The sequence below is a fragment of the Cricetulus griseus genome (genome assembly GCF_003668045.3).
Source record: "Cricetulus griseus strain 17A/GY chromosome 1 unlocalized genomic scaffold, alternate assembly CriGri-PICRH-1.0 chr1_0, whole genome shotgun sequence".
Lineage (NCBI taxonomy): Eukaryota > Metazoa > Chordata > Mammalia > Rodentia > Cricetidae > Cricetulus > Cricetulus griseus.
This window is the reverse complement of record NW_023276806.1, coordinates 249,810,245-249,832,502: the sequence shown is the minus strand read 5'-3', so window position 1 is coordinate 249,832,502 and position 22,258 is coordinate 249,810,245. Positions and strand designations below refer to the sequence as shown.

General features: G+C 41.7%; 1 pseudogene; it reads left to right on the top strand.

Moving 5' to 3' along the window:
• The first annotated feature begins 5,931 nt into the window (after positions 1–5,931).
• Positions 5,932–7,661, top strand: LOC100772636 (annotated as a pseudogene).
• Positions 7,662–22,258: the final 14,597 nt, after the last annotated feature.

Sequence of the window (22,258 nt, the reverse complement as noted above, 5' to 3'; positions counted from 1 at the left end):
CCCTTCTTCATGACAATCTCAAATTTGTCTCAGAGATTGTTCATCCTGCTAGCAATACGTCAATAACTCTTTTAATTATAATTGGACTGAATGTGTGGTCTTTTCCCAGGAGTTACAAAGTCCATAACATTTGGAAGTCCCAGTGAGATCCCTAGGAAACCCCAGACTCAGGGCCAGGGTTCTGATTATAGGCCTGAAGTATGTGCAAGATGGACTTGACTGAAGGAACCAGCTTCCCTTTTGGCAGCCATAACGGTCGAACATGTGCTTCTATGACCTTGCCCTAGACACTAGAAAGTCAGATTCCTGTCTTGTGACAAGGAACCAATCAGAAGTTAGCTGGTGGTGCTATGCTTTACGACCCTGGGTGTGCTTTACAGACAAGTGCACAGCAATGATGTAGAGAGCATAGCAACCACCCTGGGAGGGCCTGTGGGCCATAACAACCAGTTGACCAATCAACACAGGGCAAGCCCTCCAAGGCTGGAGGCACACCAATCGTAAGCCTGTGCGTACCCCTAGACACTCCCCTATAAGATCTTTTGGGAGCCCCTAGGAGCTCCCAAAAGATCTTTTCTAGCCATCCGCCATGGCGGGTGGGTGAAAGACCCGAGCTAACATGGGGTTAGCTCGTTAAATTACAATAAAGCCTCGTAGTGCAGTTTGCAGCAAGCTCTCGAATCCGCCTGGTAATTGGGGTGACCGCGAACGTGGCCTGGGACCCCGGATACTTGAGTTTTCAGGGGTCTAACAGACATATGCTGGAGATCCCAGACTGCAACTATCCCAAAGTTGAAATTGAAAGTAAGAATTGCCAGCCAACACACTTCTGAAGCTTGGATGATGGGCGAGTTGTCCTATTCTGTTTGAAGGCCAGACATTTTGGAGAGACAAAAGGCAAGATCTGACAAGATTGTAGACTCAGTTTCTGGGGCAGAGGGGATGTTCTATTGTCCTTCTGGTTTGGGTATAAGTCGAGTTCCTCTGTTTTGTTTGTTTGTTGGTTGGTTTCTAAGTGTGTTGTTGTACTGTCTTTTTTTTGTTGCACTGTTTGTTGGATTTGCATTTTCAAGTTTTGTTTCAGAGAACTGAATACAGCCAAAATTGTCCTGTGCTCCATGCAGCATTTTCAGGATTTCTGTGAGGTAGACTGCTCCTGGATGCCTCTAAGATAGCTCCTCACTGAAGCTTAGTCTGTCTCTGCTTCTCTCATTGGCTCACAGGAATCTGCTATTGAAATCCCATTGGTACATCAGGTAGTTCTCTATGCCTTGCTGTTTGAGATACTTTTGCTTCACTCTGCTCTTGAAGGATGTCATTTTCCAAGTTGTCCTATCTCCCAGCTGGCTCCTATCTCCAATGATGGAAGTCTGGCTGAGGCCACTCCCTAGCTGCTGAGCTTGGGTGATGTGGGTAGCTGATGTGCAGCCCCCTGTTCTGCCATCTGCAGCTCTCTGTGCTGCTGCAGATGGCCGGCACCCAGAATTTCTTATCTCTAAGCCTTTTTGTACTCTGCTTGCTCTGTCTCTCCCTAGGTCACTGGATTTGGTTTCATAGAGATTAAGTGTCTTTAAGGTATGTTTAATATACATTATTGTTTTATAGTGTTCTACATTATTAAAAAGCTGGCTCTAGAGTTGCAGTATGACCTCCCTCTTCCAACCAAACCTAAGAACAATAGTAATAGAGGAAGAAGAGTCCCATCTCAAAGGCCCAGAAAATATTTTAATAAGCTCATAGGAGAAAATATACTTAACCTAAAGAAGAAGATGCCTATAAAGGTACAAGAAGTATACAGAACACCAAATAGATTGAACTAGAAAAGAAAATCCACTTGGCACACATTAATCAAACCACTAAACATACAAAATAGAGAAAGACTATTGAAAGCTGCTAGAGAGAATAGCAAGTAACATATGAAGGCACCCCTATTAGAATTACACCTGACTTCTCAATACAGACTCTAAAAGCCAGAAGGACCTGGGAAGATGTGCTGCAGACTCTGAGAAACCACAGATGCCAGCCCAGAAAAACTTTCTTTCTTTCTTTCTTTCTTTCTTTCTTTCTTTCTTTCTTTCTTTTTCTTTTTTGGTTTTTCGAGAAATGATTTCTCTGGGTAACAGCCCTAGCTGTCCTGGAACTTGCTCTGTATACCAGACTGGCCTTGATCTCACAGAGATCTTCCTACCTCTGCCTCCCAAGTGCTGGGATTAAAGGTGTGCACCACTACTGGCTGGCTCAGAAAAACTTCAATCACCATAGACAGATAAAATAAGATATTCCATGATTTCTGGCAGTGGTGGCAAATGTCTTTAGTCCCAGCACTAAGTGTAAGGGGCCGTTTCCTGCATTATAATGGTGCCTGAAGACACCAAGATGTAAATTACTTTACAGGCGCTGGGTAATCTCCATTCCTTTGATCTCTGCCTATCCCGTGGCTCATTTTTGCCTGAGGAGCTGAAGCCATTCATAGGGTAACACGTCCCAGGCGGCTGGTCAGCCTTTATAAGGGATGGTTTTCTTGGTTCAATGTCTCCGCTCAGTCTCTCTGCTCTGGGAAGCTTATGCTCTCCTCTCAAGATGCATTAAAGCTTGTCTGCAGAAGGATCCGAGTGTCCCGTGTATGATTTCTTGCTGGCGAGAAATACAGAGCACGCATGGGACAAATGGTGCCGAAACCCGGGAACATATGAACATCTCCAGCACCGCGGAGACCCCTTGGCTACAAGGCGGATTCAGAACTGCAGGATGGTAAATTCGGAGAGGTATGTTTTTTCTGGACTTTGGCTTGGGAATGTTGCTATTGTGGGAGGTTAATATAGAGGCTTCTATGCTTTTACTAGGAGCTATTTTGACTTTTCTCACTGTTGTAACAATCTTAAAGAAGTCCAGAATTACATATCAGAAACCGAATATGGTGAGAGATGGGGCGCGCCTAACAATAAAATATAAGAAAAAAGGACCTCCTGGGATGTCTAGTGACAAGGGAGTAAATAATTTGTTAAGAAAAACAACAATAAATAAGAAAAAAGGACCTCCTGGAATGTCTACTGACAAGGGAGTGAAAGGAACAGCTCAGCTGGATGAGGGAGAGACAGAGAAGGAGGGAGAGAGAATGGGGAATGGCCGGTCACACCCCGGTAAATTTAGGAGAGATGAGGACTCGAAACCTAGCCTCTGCCCTGCAACGAAACTGGAAGCCTTGGAGCTGAGCAGCTAAGACTCTGAGATTTTAGACTCTAGCAAGGAAGCAGAGCTAGAGAAAGAAGCAGCAAAATACCACCCCGATAGATATCGGCTGCCAAAAATGCCAGCGGGTGTGCTTCCATCAGCACCCCCACTATTTGGTACCGACTCCTTTTTACCATCAGAGGAGCGGAGAAAATTGCAGATGGCTTTCCCAGTCTTTGATAGGGGAAAAGGCCATGCCTGCTATTCAACACTTCTTAAAGGCCTGGAATGCCTGGGGCTTTAAAGCCTCATAAGCATTGACGCTCGGGCCAAGCGTCTCACCTCAAAAACTAAAAGGCCAAAAGGAAATGGTAAAATAGAAAGATATCTTAACTGATCTTTGGAGAGGCCCGGATCCTAATCTCTTAAGATCCAGGGGAGCGATATTGTGTTTTCTCACAGGATAAAGAGAATCCCCTGTGGATCCCAGAAAGACTCAACCTGAAGAGCCTCTCCAGACCTTCAAAAGTCGGAACTCCACCCTCCCCCCGGGAATTGAGAGCCGCTATTGTTATCCAGATTAACTCCTGCCCTTGGCGGAGAGATTGTCACTGCTTAAGGGGTGGGGGTGTTATTGTTTGATGCAGCCGTTTGCGGATTGCTGTTATTTTTGGCTGGTCTGTGAGAAAAGGGGTGGGGGTGAAATTGTTTGATGCAGCCGCTTGCGGATTGCTGTTACTTTTGACTGGCATGTAAGCTCCAGGGCTCAAACCAAGAGACCGCCCAAGCGCTTATATTTTGGCTAAGCAATAGGCCGCCGGCCAGACAGCTCTTACACACCCGGAGCCTAGGCTCATTGCACAGGGTAGAGTGTCTGGTCTTGGCAGCCCAAAGAGGGATGCTGAGCAAAGGCATCGCACAGAGTTGCCTATTATGCAGGCTTCTCTGGGAGGTACGTTGACCTACATAAGGGTTACCTGCCCTGAGAATCCCTTTCCCAGAAAAACGGCAGAGGACAGGTCGAGAGTACTTCGGGTCAAGCTAACAGCCTGATGGTGACTCCCGTACACAGTCTTAAGGTTTGATTTTGGGAAGGTTCAACCTCTGCCTCTATCCCTCAACATATGGGTGACCTATTTGCTTATAATAATGTAAAGCCTTATCATTAATTAATAAAAAAGGGGGATATGTAAGGGGCCGTTTCCTGCATTATAATGGTGCCTGAAGACACCAAGATGTAAATTACTTCACAGGCGCTGGGTAATCTCCATTCCTTTGATCTCTGCCTATCCCGTGGCTCATTTTTGCCTGAGGAGCTGAAGCCATTCATAGGGTAACACGTCCCAGGCGGCTGGTCAGCCTTTATAAGGGATGGTTTTCTTGGTTCAATGTCTCTGCTCAGTCTCTCTGCTCTGGGAAGCTTATGCTCTCCTCTCAAGATGCATTAAAGCTTGTCTGCAGAAGGATCCGAGTGTCCCGTGTATGATTTCTTGCTGGCGAGAAATACAGAGCACGCGCGGGACAACTAAGGAGGCAGAGGCCAGAAGATCACTGTGAGTTCAAAGTTAGCCTTGTCAAGGGCCATGAGAAATACAGCCTACCACATGAGTCATAGTGAACTCCATGTGGCAAAGCTGTGGAGTCATTGGCTGTGGAAATTACTTGGCCCTGTCTGTAATTTCTCTCATGTGTCATTTTATCAGTGGTAAGACTGCCCCAATGCTTACCCTGAAGCTAGAAGCAGCAGCCTGCAGATCTTATACTACATAACCTTAGCCTTTTCCCTTTTTTATAGCTCTGAGAAGTGCCCTTTAATCAACTAACATTTGGCAAAAATTACTGTTCTGATCCCCTGTATTTCAGGTGACAAAATATTGAGAAACACCGAGTTCCAGCCTTAGTGTTCTCTCAGGGTCCAGGCCAGATGCCTGCAGCAAGCAGGTAGGACTGACTAAAAGGACCTGAGGGTGAAGGAAATGTATCTGCTCACACACATAGTTTCTCATGGCTCTTTATTCTTCAAAGAAAGTTGTTGTCTTCAAAAGTTCATTCAGATCCCACTGGCGTCCAGTTTATATACCCCCACAGACACAAATAGCAATTCTCTGACAGTAGCAAGGTTACCAGGCATTCATATCTCAGGGCAAGGAAGGTAGATAAGATCTGACAAAAGCTGGCACCTGGTATCTCAGGGGAGACATGACTTCTAAAACATCCAAGCACAGCTTAATTGATGTTTTAATTATGGCAAATAAGATCATTTTAAAAGGGATTGCAAACAGAGTTCCTAGAAACAATGCTTTTTATAAACATAATCCAAACAGAATACCCCTCACTTCTGGATTATGTGGAAGGTGTGGCAAAGGCAGGCATTGGACTAATGAAAGTAGTTCAACAAGAGACATTCAAGGTAATCTTTTGTCATCAGGAAACTCCCTGAGGAGCCTCTTGCAGGCCTCTATACCAAGTCCAACTCAGTCCTTTGCTGTCACCATGGAAACTCTTTCCCAGAGCAATTAAAGAGACTAATACCAGGCAGTGGGTGGGAGCCGCAGTAGTAGCAGCAGAGGCTGGAGGCAGTAAGCACAGCATGGGGCTGCACCACACTATGCTGGCGGCTATGGAGCGATCCTGAGGCCCTCCAGGAGTTGTGGAGGCACTGCAGTGAAGAATCATGGAATCGTCTTGCTAATCATCACCACCTGTTCTCCTTGATAAGCCAGCGAGAAAGTAGGTCGAGAAGGAGGAAAAGAGGCCAACATGAAGTAAAAGCAGCGAGTTGTGCTGTTAGCAATACCCCTAGTCATCTTTATCTTCACCATATTTTTCCTGATAGACAACTTAGATACATCAGCTGCCAACTGAGAGGACCAGAGGGCTTTTCACCGAATAATGGCTGGCTTGTGGGTGGAGCTGGTGCCTAAATTGGACCACAGCCAGCAATCTCCTTGGGAGATTGCAGCCCAGTGGGTGGTGCCCCAGGAAGTGTACCCTGAAGCAGGGAGCTTCATGTACCAGAGATGGGAGCAACCATGCATGCCATGGCCACTAAGAAAATCATTAAAGCTGATGTGAACTATAAAGGGACACAACTAAAAGCTTTATTGATACTTGGAGGACAGAAAGTTGTCTTCAAACCTAAGTGGTATAGCAGAAGCTATGTGGTAGAAGAGGAGCCTTACGCTGGTTATGACAGACACAATGCAGAGGTGGCAGCCATCCATTTGAACAGGATTCTGGGTTTCCACCGAGCTCCCTTAGTGGTTGGCAGATATGCTCATCTGCAGACAGAGATCAAGCCTGTGGCCAGGGAGCAGCTGTTGAACACCTTCCTAACTGTAGGGAACAGTATGTGTTTCTATGGGAAGTGCTATTACTGCCGAGAGACAGAGCCAGCATGTGCTGATGGAGACATGATGGAAGGATCCATCACACTTTGGCTTCCAGATGTGTGGTCCCTGCAGAAACATCGACACCCCTGGGGCAGGACTTACCGAGAAGGCAAATTGTCCAGGTGGGAATATGATGAGAGCTACTGTGATGCTGTGAAGAAAGCACCTATGACTCAGGCCCACACCTGTTGGACATCATTGACACTGCTGTGTTAGATAAATCTTTCTGCTAAAAGCCACCTGAACCCTACCGCCACATGGGCAGTCTCTGCCAGCCGCCCGAGTTCTGCCCACCACATGAATGGAGAAACTAATACACAGACTTCTATTAGGTACAAATGCTGCTTGGCCAATGACTAGGATTTCTCATCTGCTAGCTCAGTCTTAATTATCATAAATCTATAGCTTTTATAAGACTTATCTTATTGGACACCTTCCATTGGCATCCTCCCTTGCAGGTGGATCATATGGTGCCGCTGGAGAAGGCCAAGGGGTAAAGGGGCCACCTCCTGTTTGTCCTTGCTTAAATATGAGTCTCCTTGCTATGTCACTTCCTGCCTGAATCACCACTTTTCTACTACATTTCCCAGAATCCTCTTTGACTCATAGTCCCGCCTAACTTGCTGCCTCATTGGCCAAACAGTGCTTTATTCAACAATCAATAAGATGAACATACATAGAAGTACATTCCCCATCACTGTGTCTTTGATTACTTGATTGGCAATGCTGACCACCATCACTATGAAAGCTTTCAAGATGATGAAGACTCTAGCATGCTTATCCTTCTTGATAATGCCAAAAGCTTTGGGAACCCCTCGCTGAATGAGAGAAGCATTCTTGCCTCTCTCTATCAGTGTTGCATCATTCAGGTTTCAACCTGGAATAGACTGAACTACCTACCTAAAGAATGGAGCGCTAAAGTCTGCCTTAAAATCTGCCATGGCCCGTGACCCTATCTCCCCTGTGCTCTCTGATCCACACTTGGACACTGTGAACCAGCGGCTTCTGAATGTCCTTGCCACTGTCAAGCAGTGTACTGATCAGTTTGGGATCGACACTGTGCTGGTGCAAGACAGGATGCTGCTCTCCCACTTGTAACTCTCAACATGAAACAGGTGGAGCTGGTTTATACAAGATAGAGAAACAGCACAATCAATTCCAAGAGGCATGTGACGGCCTGGAAGTGGCCAGCAGCGGGTATTGGTGGTGGAAGACAGTGGTCCTGGGAGTGCTTGATGTTTTCTGCAGTGTCAGCATAGAAGTTTGTCTGTGGAGTCACCTGGCATCCACAGCAGTGGCCCATTCAGGCAGCAGGCTCCATCTCTGGTCAGTCTTATTCCCACACCAAAGGACAAACAGGTGTGACACTGGCTAAGGAGTTGAGTATGTGTCTGGGGTGAACCTTGTCATCCTTTCTCCACACCCATGGATTCTGTAGATTGACTTTGCAGTCCTTTGTATCTTTAAAAACAGACAACAAACAAAAGCAGAACTAGTCAGATTATAAAATGTCCTGCCCCTCCAGAGTGGCATCAGACAAAATAGCACAGGCTGCTGGAGAAGGTAGATGGAGGAAGAGAAGGTCAGGTCAGGAAGGGGTTGGAGCTCTTAGCTATTGAGTGCTATGGATTTGACATCTCAGGGAAGAGAAGAGCGAGGGACTCACTCTGTAGAACCAGGAGGATGATTGCTTTAGTGAAAATCAGCTTCCCCTGTGTTTAGGTTCTTAGATGTGTCATCCTCCAGTCCTGTTTAAATGAACCAACCCAAGCATGATCCCCACCAGGCACTGACTTACACCCAAAGTAGCAAAACAAGCTGGATTAATACAAGTTTGATACCTGTGATCTCTGTCATCCTCATCCTCCCTCCCCCATTGGCATTGTTTATTTTGAGGTAGACTATAGGCTCTTACTCTTGCCCATGCTGGTCTGGAATTTAGTATATAACCAGGCTAGCTTTGAACTGGCAGCAATCCTCCTGCCTCCGGCCTTCCACATGCTGGGATTATAAGTATAAGCAACCATACCCACCTCTCGTTTCTCTTCTAAGGTGTAAGGCATTTGATCAGTGATGTTGCTGTCCCCAGGAGGTTGATGGGCTTGTTTGTGCCTTCTTATAAGAAAGCATCCTGCTGGTTGCTGCACTGAGCTTGTGATGTGGGCCCTGCAGGTAGCAGAGAAAGATTTTAAGCTTCTGAGCCTTGAAACTGAGACTACCACAAAGTGCCTTAATATTTTGGTTCATATTGGCTTTCTGAACCCATAGTGTAGTAGAATTCTTTGATCTCCTTGCAGCATTGTCAAGTTTAGGCTTAGTTATGTGTTCTGGTAAAGTCACTTGACATGGAAGCAGCTTGTGGTAAATTACAGGGCTAGGGACGATGTCCACACTCGGAGTTGTGCATTGTGCTATAAATTCCTTTTCAAACAATAGGCTCTAATTTGCTGAAGATGGGTGGTATTTTTAAGGTATGTCTCCCTGTATGCACTTGGGGTTAAAGTGTCAAGACTAAATTTTAAGAAGAAAATGGAGCAATTCAGCTACATTTATTACAGATAATTTTAGGAAAGTTAATCCTGGCAGCTTTTCTATTTTACCCAGGTGACAGCATTGCCATCCAAAGAATTTGTGTTTTCTTTAAAACACTCACACCTTGGCTCTCCATCTCCATGACCACATCCCTTCAGCCTCCCTTCTCATTCCTCACTGGGTCTCTTTGATCAGCAATTGACCTTCTCTTGTTACCATAAGACATCTTCGGTCAGCAAGCTCCCTTGTGCCTCTGATCTGGCTTTCAGGATGGTGGGTACAGGGCTTTGGGTCAGTGTGGCCGTGGTTGTATTCTGCCAAGGAACATGGATTTCCTTTGACACAAGGAAATGCTAACTGACACTGAGAAAGGACTTGGCCAGTAAAGGTTAGCACTTTAACCAAGCATCGCCTGAGCAATCTGCTGAGCCAGGTGACCTGACTGTGAAACTTGCTCCATGGGGAAGGCTGGCTTTTCTCCCCTGTGTCTCTCTAGGCTGGGTGGTGAATGGGGGCTGGGTACTGCACTGTCACAAGTTTTTAGGACCTACAGTGATCCTCAAACTATTGGAGGAAGCTGGGAATAACTTACTGGGAGGTTAATTTATTTGTCTAAAGGGTGGTGTAGGCATCACTGCCCTCTTGTTTGATCTGCCTGGGATTTCCTCTTGAAGCTGTTATGCAGACAGTGGTTGTACTTGGTAAGACACCAAACAAATTTCTAATGTGTTCTATGGGTTTCAATTCTGAAAAAGAAATAATAAAGATTTTAATATATAAAAAAGAGAGACTAATACCTATTGTAAGAAATCATTCTGCTCTGGATGATAAAAGAACTATAAAAGAGAACAAAAAAGTCAGAAAAAATCAGAAAGTATATTGGCAAACTTCTATAAATGAGCAGACACCAAAATTAAAAGTATGAATGAATGATGTTGTCATTGCAGGTCTGATAGACACAGCTTCGGATATAACAATTATGTCACAAGAATCTTGGAATGCAAATTGGGCTCTTCAGGAGGTAAATGTTCAGCTCTTAGGGATAGGAACTTTATCTCAGACAAAACAAAGTGTGAGATGGCTTGAACGTATAGGGCCAGAAGCACAAAGAGGATAGTAGAGCTTTATGTTGCTAATATCGCAATGAATTTGTGGGGATATGGTTTATTACCGGAAACATTCCTCCAATCTTAGAATTTAACAAATGGTTCTGGAAAATTTACAAGACACTGTTATTAAGAACAATCACAGGACACAACAGCTGCTAAGCTTCCAAAGACACCAACCTTTAAAATGGCTGACAGAAAAACCTATATGGATTCTGCAATGGCCTTTAACAATAGAGAAGCTACAGACTTTAGAAAAGCTGGTACAGGAGCTCAGCATATAAAGGAATCAACCACTCTTGGAATTCTTCCATATTTTTTATTAGAAAGAAGTCAGGAAAATGGAGAATGACAACAGATTTAAGAGTTGTTAACAAAGTGATTCAGCCAATAGCATCTCCACAGTCTGGAATTCCTCTGCCTTCTCTATTGCTTAAAGGATGGCCTTGAACTCACAGAAATCTTCCTGCCTCTGCCTCCCAAGTGTTGGGATTAAAGGTGTGTGCCACCACTGCCCTGCTCAGAAAAACTTTCAATCACCATAGATCGATAAAATAAGATATTCCATAATATCTGGGTGGTGGTGGCAAATGTATACTACTACAAGTAAAGGGCTGAGAAAAATTTGCATTCACAATGCCTACTTATAATAATTCTCAGCCTTCTATGAGATACCAATGGAAGATTCTCCCACAGGGAATGTTAAATAGCCTAACTCGGTGCCAATATTTTGTACTGCAGCCATTGGAAATAATACGTAAGCAATTTCCTCAATCTATAGTATACAATTACGTGGATGACACTTTATTATCTGATTCAAATGTAGATAATTTAGAAAGAATTTTGAAGAAGCAAAGAAAATTTTGCCTAGTTGGGGACTACAAATTGTTCCTGAAAAAATACAAAGTCGAGACTTTATTAATTATTTAGGCTATAAAATAGGTTTGCAAAAAATTAGACCCCAGAAGGTGCAAATTAGGAGAGATCAATTGCATACTTTTAATGACTTTCAGAGATTGCTAGGAGACATTTCCCATCTATGGCACATTATTGGGATAAAACCTGATCAACTGATTCATTTGAACAAAACCTTAGATGGTGACAAGGACATAAATAGTCCCAGGGAATTAACAGCTGAAGCTGAGAGAGAATTGTCTTTTATAGAAGAGAAATTACAGATTTCACATGTGGCTCCTGTGGTTCCAAAGCTTAACTTCATTCTAGTTATATTACCCTTTAAGCATTCCCCTGCAGGAATTTTAATACAGAGGGAAGATATTATCATAGAACAGATCTTTTTACCACATAAACCAAGAAAAAATTAAAAACTTATGTGGAAAAGATCTGAGTTGATTCTAAAAGGAAAAACTGAGACTTTCTCAATCAGCAGGAATAGACCCAGCAGAAATTATAGTAAATTTTTATTAATGATGAAATTGGCAAATTATGGGTAGAAAGTGAACTCTGGAAAGGAGCTTATAGTAATTTTTTGGGAGATATTAGGAAGTGAATTCAATTTATAAAGAGAACTGACTAGATTCTTCCTCACATTGTATGGGAAATGCCAGTAACTGGGGCCCCTACATTTTATACCGATACAAGTAAATCAGGAAAGTCAGGTTATAAATCAGAAATTTAAGTAAAGTACATCTAAGTCAGAATTATATGCTATTCTCATGGTATTAACAGATCATAAAGAACCTCTCAACAAGTTACTGATTCACAATATGCAGAAAAAGTTGTTTTGCATATTGAAACGCTGAATTTATACCAGATGATACAGAATTGACTTTATTATTTATTCAGTTACAAGACATAATCAGGAACAGGAATCATCATTAGATGTGATGATATTCATCACATCTAATCCCATACAAATCTGCCAGGCCCTTAGCACAAGGTAATGATAAAATTGATTGACTACTGATAGGAAATGTTATACAGGCCTCAGAATTTCATTAAAAAAAACATGTCAATAGCAAAGGTTTGAAAAAAGACTTTTCCATCACTTGGCCAGAATCTCAGGATATTATAAGGCAACGTCCTACCTGGTCTTTATACTACCAAACTCCACTACCTGCAGGAAGCAACCCAAAGGGTACTCAAAGGAATAAAATCTAGCTGATGGATGTGCTCCTTTTTGTAGAATTTGGAAAATTTAAATATGTACACCACACCATTGATACCTATTCAGGTTTTCAATGGGCAACTGCTTTGAGTTCAGAAAAGGCTAATTTGGTAATTACACATTTGTTAGAAGTTATGGCCATCATGGGTATTCCTGCCCAAATAAAGACAGACAATACTCCAGCATAAGTCTCTAAGAAAATGAAACAGTTTGTTCCTTATTATAATACAAAGCATATTGTGGGTATACCACACAATACTATAGGGCAGGCAGTTATAGAAAGATAAAATAGGACTCTAAAGCTTACGCTAAATTAATAGAAATGGATACTAAAGGACCCCAAAATAAATTGCATAGTTCTTTATTAACTTTGAATTTTCTGAATGCTGTTGAAGGAACAACAGCTGCAGAAAGACATTGGATAATAGAAAAAAAAACTACAGAATTAAATCAGCCTGTATACTTTAAAGATTTGTGTTGACCTCAGAACGGAAACCAGGACATGCGTTACGTTGGGGGACAGGTTTTGCTTTTGTTTCCACATTTGAAGAAAAGCTATGGATACCATCAAAATTGATAAAGATTCGATTTGAACAAGACACTTCTTAACTAGAAGACATGATAGTTCATCAAGCAACATAGCTGCTTAATCTAAACTAACCTATAAATATTGCTGTCTGGAGGACCAGCCTCCAGCAACATAGGGCTTTGATAGGAATCCATGGAGTCAATGAGGCTAAATTTTCTATCTGAGGGGGTGTTAGGGGAAAAGGCACTCACACTCTTGATTATTTCCTTCTTTATTCTCTTGTTTCTTTATTCTCTCTCTGTGTCTCTCTGTCTCTCTGTGTCTCTCTGTCTGTCTCTGTCTCTCTCTCTCTCTCTCTCTCTCTCTCTCTCTCTCTCTCTCTCTCTCTCTCTCTCTCTCCTCTCATGCTTTTCCACAGCTTTGATACCTCAACAGTATCTTCTAGGCAGTATAAAAGTCAAAACAGTATGTTGTCCAATCTGGACAAGCAGGACACCAAAAAGAGTGACTATAAACCTTGCCAAGACAAGGTTGGGAAGTCCTTCAGAATTTCCTGCTTCACTGAAAAGTCTGTCAGATATGCTAGGCTTATAGGCTGAAGAACAATCTTGGGTGACTGTCCAGGCAGCCAGCTGTTTCTGTCTTCGCTCACATCTTTTGGAAGTTGCTTGCTTGCACTTCCTGCTTACTCGAGTAGTATTATTTCCTTCTCGGGTCTCTGATGGAGTTGAAGATTTTATAATTATAGTTATAATTTTCCTTGTTACCAGATTCAGAAAAGGAATTCACTAAAGACATGTAAAGTGCAAAAGGTTGAGAGACATTAAAAGGTAATTTGATAATACAAATTAGAATAGAAAGTAAATTAGGTACAAGACTTTGGACTCGCCAAGATAGGATAGATAATGGAGTATTTTCTCTGAATTTGTCAAATGCTAATGGACTAGACATTGTTGATGTGCTTATAATTATTGTACTTGTATATAGTTTTTCCTATATTAGTTATAACATTTTTATTTTTTGAAAAAAAGGGGGGGGATATGTGGTGACATCTTTTTTGTACAAATAAAGCATGTCTGAAGATCAGAGGGTGGAGCTTGCCACTAGCTAACCATAGAGGTCTGGACGGCTATACAGACAGGTAGGAAATGAGATGGCTGGGCGGAAAAAGAAATATAGGTGGGAGGAAACAGGAACTAGGTCCTTTCCTGCTGGGCAGCTAATGAAGTACAAGTGGCTTTGGCTTGCTCCTTCTCTCTGATCTCAGCATTTTCCCCCACATCTGATTCCTGTTTTATTATTAAGACCTATTAGAATTCATGTTACAGTTACCCTAATGCCAAAACCACATAAAAAAAAAAAAAACAACAACAAAGAAAGAGATTTGAAGCCAGGCAGGGGTGGTGAATGCCTTTAATGCCAGCACTTGGAAGACAGAGGCAGGCAGATCTCAGTTCAAGGCCAGCCTGTTCTGCAAAGAGAGTTCTAGGACAGCCAGGACTCTTACACAGAGAAAGCCTGTCTCTGAAGAGCGAGGGAGGAATGGAGGGTATGGGAAACCAACATCCCTTATGAAAATAGCTGCAAAACTTCTCAGTAAAATACTTGCAAATCAAATCCAGGAACACATCAAAAGGATCATTCACCATGATCAAGTAGGCTGCATCCTAGAGAAGCAGCGATGATTCAATATATGAAAATCAGTCAATGTAATCCACAATCTAAACAAACTGAAAGAAAAAAACTCATGATCATCTCATTAGATGCATTAAAGACCTTTGAGAAAATCCAACTTCCTTTCATGATAAAATTCCTGGAGTTGATTTCAATCAGCCCAGGGAAATGGGCTCGTTGAAATCAATCTATAGCCTTGACCTCCAGATCCTTCTACCTCACCTTCTCAAATGTTGGGATTTCAGCCATGAAGCTCCATTCTTGGGTCTTATTCCAGAACTTCCTAGACCATCATTATAAATGTTCTCCTTCTTCTGGTGATATATTGTTTGTGATCTAATAAAGCTTGCCTGGAGACCAGAATGCAAAGCCAGCCACAGCCATAGAGGCCAGGCAATGATGGCACACACCTTTAATCCCAGCACTCAGGAGACAGAGGCAGATGGATCTGTGAGTTCAAGGCTTCTCTAAGCTACATGAGAGCAAATCAGTCTAAAAGAGAAACAGAGCTCTTTGATCCCAGGACTTGGGGATGGTACACCTTTAATTCCAGCGCTAGAGAGGTATATGAAAGACAGGAGCTCAGGGTCTCATCCTGGATTCTGGCAATTAGTCTCCAGTCACATTGAGGACAGGATTCCTTCCCCCTTCCAGCCTTGTTAGAGGTAAGAGTTCTCTGGTGACTTGACTTCTTTGTTTCTCTGATCTTCATCTGGAATCCCAATATCTGTCTTTGATTTTTTTGTTACTAGTGCTATACCCTCTAAGTTCTTCAAATGATTTGATAGTATGTAACTCAGCATGTGCTTCTATAAGGGCTCATTTACTCACTCTACAAATATGTATTGAGTCCCAACTTTTGTCAGTATTGGTAATATAGAGAGCATCTCATAGGATTTATAGTCTAGTGGGAATGGGAAGATACCAATTAAACCAATAAAAGCATTTCAGATAGTATTAAGTATTAAGAAGAAAACAGGGACACACTTTAAGCTTAACAATCCCCTCAGTAACTGATGTTTGAGATAAAGCCTGAACTATGCCCTTCAATTTTTTTTTTTTAATTTTTGGTACTGATATTGAACACAAGGTCTAGCCCTTACTAAGTATAAACTTTAACACTGAGCTATACCACAGTTCTGTTTATGTGGACTGTGTGTACACCGTTGGAGACCAGAGGAGGGTATCAGGTGCGCTGCTCCATCACTCCTTGCTCCCTTGAGACAGGGTCTCTTCCTGAACCTGACACTAGGTTGGCAGCCAGTCAGGCCCAGAATCTCCGTTTCTGCTTCTGTCGGTGCTGAGTTATAGGCAATGGGCTAAAAGCCCAGCTTTTCACTTTTGAGTTCTGATATTAGAACTCATATCCTCATGCTTGCACAAGCCATTTCCTTGGACCCCTGCTGTTTTAACTTCAGCACAGTCACAGTGCCTTAATCTACTGCTATTTCAGCCAGCAATTGCGACTCTGCAGTTACCAGCCTACTTCTCTAACACCAGCCTGGCCACACAGGCCACAGCCTGGCAGGAATTCTGTTCCCACAGGCACCAGCTCTGTCACTGCCACTAAAGGTAGCTTTAGTAAATCTCTGTTGTTCTATTTATAAATAAGACTCAAGATTGAAATGCTGTGGTGAGATCCTGCTAGCTCAGAGAGGTTGGTTCACAGCTAACTAACCTTCTGTCCTTGCTGGCATCTGTGAAAGACTCATGTTTCTGCTCCACCAAAACAGAAAAGGCCATGCCACTCCAAATTCTTCCCTACTACTTCCCGTGTCTCTATCTCTCAATGCCCTTTGATTACTTTCTGTCAACTCATTGCTAATTTAGCCTCCAGACCCAAGGTAATTTTATTTAGTAAACACAAATGCAAACTCAAGGTTCACAGTGTGATCAACACCCAGCTCAAGTATTAATAATCTCATTTTGTCTTTGCTTTGTTTTCTGGGTTATATTAAAGTGAAATGTCTTAGTTACTTGTCTTAATGCTGTGACAAAAATACCTGATATAGCAACCTAAAGAAGGAACATATATTTTGGCTCAGAGGTATTGCGTACAATCATTGCAGGAAAAGTCAAGAACAGGAGCTTGAAATGGCTGACAGTATTTCATCCACAGTCAGGAAGAAGAGAGTGTGGTCTAGGCAAATATGTTTGCTGGAACCTGTTGGGAAGGATTGGGAGATATGGCTTTGTTAGAGGAAGTATATCACTTTGAGTGCGCTTTGAGGTTTCAAACACCCATGTCATTCTCTGTTAGCACTCTTTATCTCCTACTTATGGATCAGATGTAAGCTCTTAGCCACTGCTTCAGCACCATTTCTGCCAACCGGCTACCATGTTCCTCATCGTAATGGTCATGATGGTCATAGACTCTAATCCTGAAAGCCCCAAATTAAATGGTTTCTTTTATAAATTGCCTTAGTCATGGTATTTGTCATAGTAACAGAAAAGCACTAAGATAGAAAGTGATTAATGCTAGTGTTAAACATGCTTTTTCTTTTTTATGTAGCCCAAGACACTAGGCCAGAGAATGGTGCCAAAACATATAGGATAGGTCTTCAAACTCCAATTAACCTAATCAAGATAATCCCTCATATGTGTCTTCTAGAAGATTCTAGACCCTGTCAACTTGATAATCTATTTTAAGCACCACACCACTTGTTTTCAGGGAAATTACAGAAAGGCTTAGCTCAGATGTAGAGTGCTTAGCATGTGAAGGACCCTGTCCTCCATTACCACTGCCACAAAAGTAAAAGACAAAAATAAACCAACTGGGCATGGTGGCTCATACCTTTAATCTCAGCCTCGAGAAAGTAAAACCAGGAGGATTTGGGGAAGTTACAGGCCAGTTTAAGCTATGTACTTGAGGCCTTCCCAAAATATATAAACAAATAGTAAAAGTAAATGTGCGTGGGCATGTCTAATAATCCCAGTACTGGAAAATAAAAGGCAGGAGAATTTTGAGTGTAGGGGGCCAGCCAGCTTTGGCTACATCAGTAAAACAGTCTCAAAACAATAACAAAAATTGCAACTATTTATTTTCATCTATGCAAAGGTTAGTTCTTCAGCTAAATAGGAAGCAAAGACACATTGAAGAAACTGGGCATAGTGGTACACACCTGTTATCTTAGCACTTGGGAGGCAGAGGCAGGTGGATCTCTGTTGAGTTTGAGGCCTGCCTGGTGTACATAGTGAGTTCTAGGACAGTCAGAGCTACATAGTGATACATTTTCTTAGAGAGAGAGAGAGAGAGAGAGAGAGAGAGAGAGAGAGAGAGAGAGAGAGAGCAGATGATATGGAAGCCATGAGTAGTTGATAGAAGGCCCAGAAATTGTGAATTTATGATTTGGCATCTGGAGAGTTGAGGGCAATATTACACAAAATAGAGTGTTTTAAGTCATCCAACTGCAATGAGGCCTGTTTGTTTTGTAGCTTGCTTTAACAAATTCTATTAACTAGTAGAATTCCATATTATACACTAAAATATGGGAAGTTGTTGGTTCACTCTAATTATCTGTGGTCAGAAAAAAAGGAAAGATGGAAATACTATGAGAGTCAACCCAACAGCAAAACCTTATTGTGGCATTTCATTTTCTTTTAAATGATCATTAGACAGAACCGATGAGAAACATGTGGAAGTCCCTGTTCTAATTCAATAAACTAACAAATACTAGACAAACTAAATAAATACAAAATCAGCAGATAGAAATGAATGAGCATGTAATATTCTGCAGTAGTTCTCAACTTGTAGGTTGCAACCCCTTTGGGGGTCAACCAACCCTTTCACAGAGGTCATCTAAGGCCATCAGAAAACACAGATAGTTACATTATGATTGATAACAGTAACAAAATTACAGTTAGGAAGTAGCAACAGAAATAATTTTATGGTTGGGGGTCACCACAACCTGAGGAACTATATAGAACAGGCACAGCATTAGGAAGTGTAAGAACACTGCTCTAGAATAACATCATGGAAATACCATAGTAATTCATGAACTGCAGCATCTAACATGCTATTTGTGGGGCTCTTGCAAATTTTTAATTCAGTTTTTAAATGTCTTTCTTTTAGGGGTAGAAAGCATAGATATGTCATGGAGAGTATGTGAAGGTCAGAAGACAACTTGTGAGAGTCAGTTCTGTTCTTCTACCATGTGAGTACTGAGGATAAAACTCGGGTGGTTTAGCTTAGCAGGAAACACCCTTATCTGATAAGCCATCTCTTTGGCTCTGTGAAATCATCTAAGTAAAACATTCATCATGCTTTTTCTTTTATGGGAGAGGTGGGGTTAAACCTATTTTAATATATACTCAAGCACAGTGATTAAGGAAAGGAGAAGTACACATACACAAATTAATTTAAAATTTTTAGAAATTTAGAAATAGGATAAAGGAAATGTGAGTTGAAAGTGGAGTTTAAGAATTGGCTCCAAGATGGGCATTGGTGGTGTTCAGCTTTAATCCCAGCACTCAGGAGGCAGAGACAGGTGGATCTCTGTGAGTTTGAGGCCAGCCACAAGGACCGGCTCCAAAGCAACACAGAGAAACCTGACTCAAAAAACAAAAACAAACAACCAAAAAACAAGAATTGGCTCCATTAGCAATTAGTAAAGTACTGTCAAACTTTTTGAGTAAGAGCATGACTGGAAAATGTCTAAGAAGTGAGCTTAAAAAGTATGAGTATATGTTAATTCCATTTCTTCTGAGCACCACCAAGGACCACACATTGGGATTAGACTAGGTTTGGAATTACATACATTTTAGTGATAATGATTTATGAGGGAAAGAAACAAGGCTGAAAAAGATGCTGCTGTTAGTTCCAAGACTGGGCAACTGTTAATATGTCACTGAATGGAAGAAAGTTTAGAAAATAGATTTGGTTTGGGGCATACTAAAATTGACATGAAAAAAATTGATGTGACATATCTATCCTATTTCCTGATTGTTTCTAGGGTTGTCCACAAGATATTAACAAGTTCAATACATTAAAATAAACCCTTTGCCCTTTCCACCGACCGACTCAGGAACGAGGTGAGTGAGACTCTGCCCTTACCCAAGCCCCACCCAAAGCATCACTCAACCTGACCACCCCAGGCCTGCGCCCGCCTGCTTGGGGTAGACACGCACAGACAAGGAGGAGCTCCCTGAATCTGGAAACACCCCACTCTTCCATCTCTTTCCGCCAACTGATCCACAATGAGTGAGGAGACTACCAGGAGAGGCAAGACATTCCAGAGCTGTGGACATTGAATTCCTGGCCCCCACACACCACTGGGTCACAAGAGGAGATAGAGAGACCCCACCTGCACCCACTAAAAGAAGATATGGGCAGAAGACAGAATAAGATTTCACTCAACAACAGAAAAACCAATATGACACCACCAGAATCTAGGGACTCCACTCCAGCAAGATCTGAAAAGCTCAACACAGAGCATAAAGATGAGATGGACCTCAAAAATTATCTCAGCAAGATGATAGAGACCTTTACAGGGGAAACAAGAAAATCCCTTAAAGAAATAGAAGAAAAAGCAAACAAAAAATTACACGAAATGGAGGAAAAGACAAACCAAAAAATTCAAGAAATAAATCTCTTAATCTAAAGAAACCCAAGAAAAAAACATCCAAACAAGGGAAGGAAGTTCTTGAAACAGTTGAAAGCATGAAAGCTGAAATAGACACAATAAAGAAAACACAGAATGAGGCAATGCTGGAAATGGAAAGGCTGGATAAACGACCAGGAACTAAAGATGTGAGTATAACCAATAGAATTCAAGAGATGGAAGAGAGAATCTCAGATATTGAAGACTACTAGAGGATATACATTCATCAACCAAAAAAACCCTCAAGTCCAACAAAATGTCCAGGAAATATGGGACACCGTAAAAAGACCAAACCTAAGAATAATAGGTGTTGAAGAAGGTGAAGAAACACTGCTCAAAGGCACAGAAAACATATTCAACAAAATCATAGAAGAAAACTTCCCCAACCAAAGGAAGGATATGCCTATGAAAGTACAAGAAGCTTACAGGACACCAAACAGACTGGACCACAAAAAGAAGTCCCCCCGACACATAATAATCAAAACACCAAATCTACAGAATAAAGAGAAAATATTAAGAGCAGCAAAGGAAAAAGGCCAAGTAACATATAAAGGCAAACCAATCAGAATCACACCCGACTTCTCAATGGAAACTCTGAAAGCCAGAAGGTCTTGGATAGATACCCTACAAGCACTAAGGGAGCATGGATGTCAACCCAGACTACTGTACCCAGCAAAACTTTCAATCACTATAGATGGAGAAAACAAGATATTCCATGACAAAAACAAATTTAAACAATACATACCCACAAATCCAGCACTACAGAAGGTTCTAGAAGGAGAACTCCAACCCAACGAACATAACTACACTAACAAAAACACAGGCAATAGATAATCTAATTTTACCAAACACAAAAAGAAACAGGAGGGTGAAATGCACACGCAATGACACCACCAACAATAAATCCAAAACAAAGAAGAACCAATGAACAATGGACATTAATATCCCTAAATGTCAATGGTCTTAACTTACCCATAAAAAGATATAGGCTAAAAGAATGGAAACGAAGACAGAATCCATCCTTCTGCTATTTACAAGAAACACACCTCAATTTCAAATACAGGCAATACCTCAGAGTAAAAGGATGGGAAAAAGTTTTCCAATCAAATGGGCTCAAGAAACAAGCTGGTGTAGCAATCCTAATATCTAACAAATTAGACTTTAAAAGCAATCAAAAGAGATGAAGAAGAGCATTTCATACTCATCACAGGAAAAGTCCATCAAGATGAAGTCTCAATCCTGAACATCTATGCCCCAAATACGAAGGCACACACATTTGTAAAAGAAACATTACTAAAGCTCAAACCACACATAAAACCACACACACTTATAGTAGGAGACTTCAACACCCCCCTTACGCCAATAGACAGGAGCACCAGACAGAAACTTAACAAAGAAACAAAGGATCTGACAGAAGTTATGACCCAACTGGGTTTAACAGATATCTAGGGAACATTCCACCCAAACACAAAAGAATATACCTTCTTCTCAGCGCCACATGGAACCTTCTCTAAAATTGATCACATAGTTGGCAGCAAAGCAAACCTCCACAGTTACAAAAGAATTGAAATAACCCCCTGTATCTTATCAGACCACCATGCATTAAAGCTAGAATTCAACAGCAATATGAATTGCAGAAAACCTACATTCACATGGAAAATGAATAACACCCAATTGCACCATTCCTGGGTTGAGGAAGAAATAAAAAAAGAAATTAAAGACTTCCTAGAATTTAATGAGAATATAGACACAACATACCCAAACTTATGGGACACTCTGAAAGCAGTGCTAAGAGGGAAGTTCATAGCACTAAGTGCCCACATGAAGAAACTGGAGGAAAGTCACATTAGAGAATTGACAGAACAACTGAAAGCTTTAGAGCAAAAAGAAGCAAACACACCAAGGAGGAGTAGACACCAGGAAATAATCAACCTGAGAGCCGAAATCAACAAAGTAGAAACTAGGAAAACAGTACAAATAATCAATGAAACAAACAGTTGGTTCTTTGAGAAGATCAATAAGATAGACAAACCTCTAGCCAAACTAACCAAAAGGCAGAGAGAGAGAGAGCTTGCTAATTAACAAAATCAGAAACGAAAAGGGGGATATAACAACAGACACTGAGG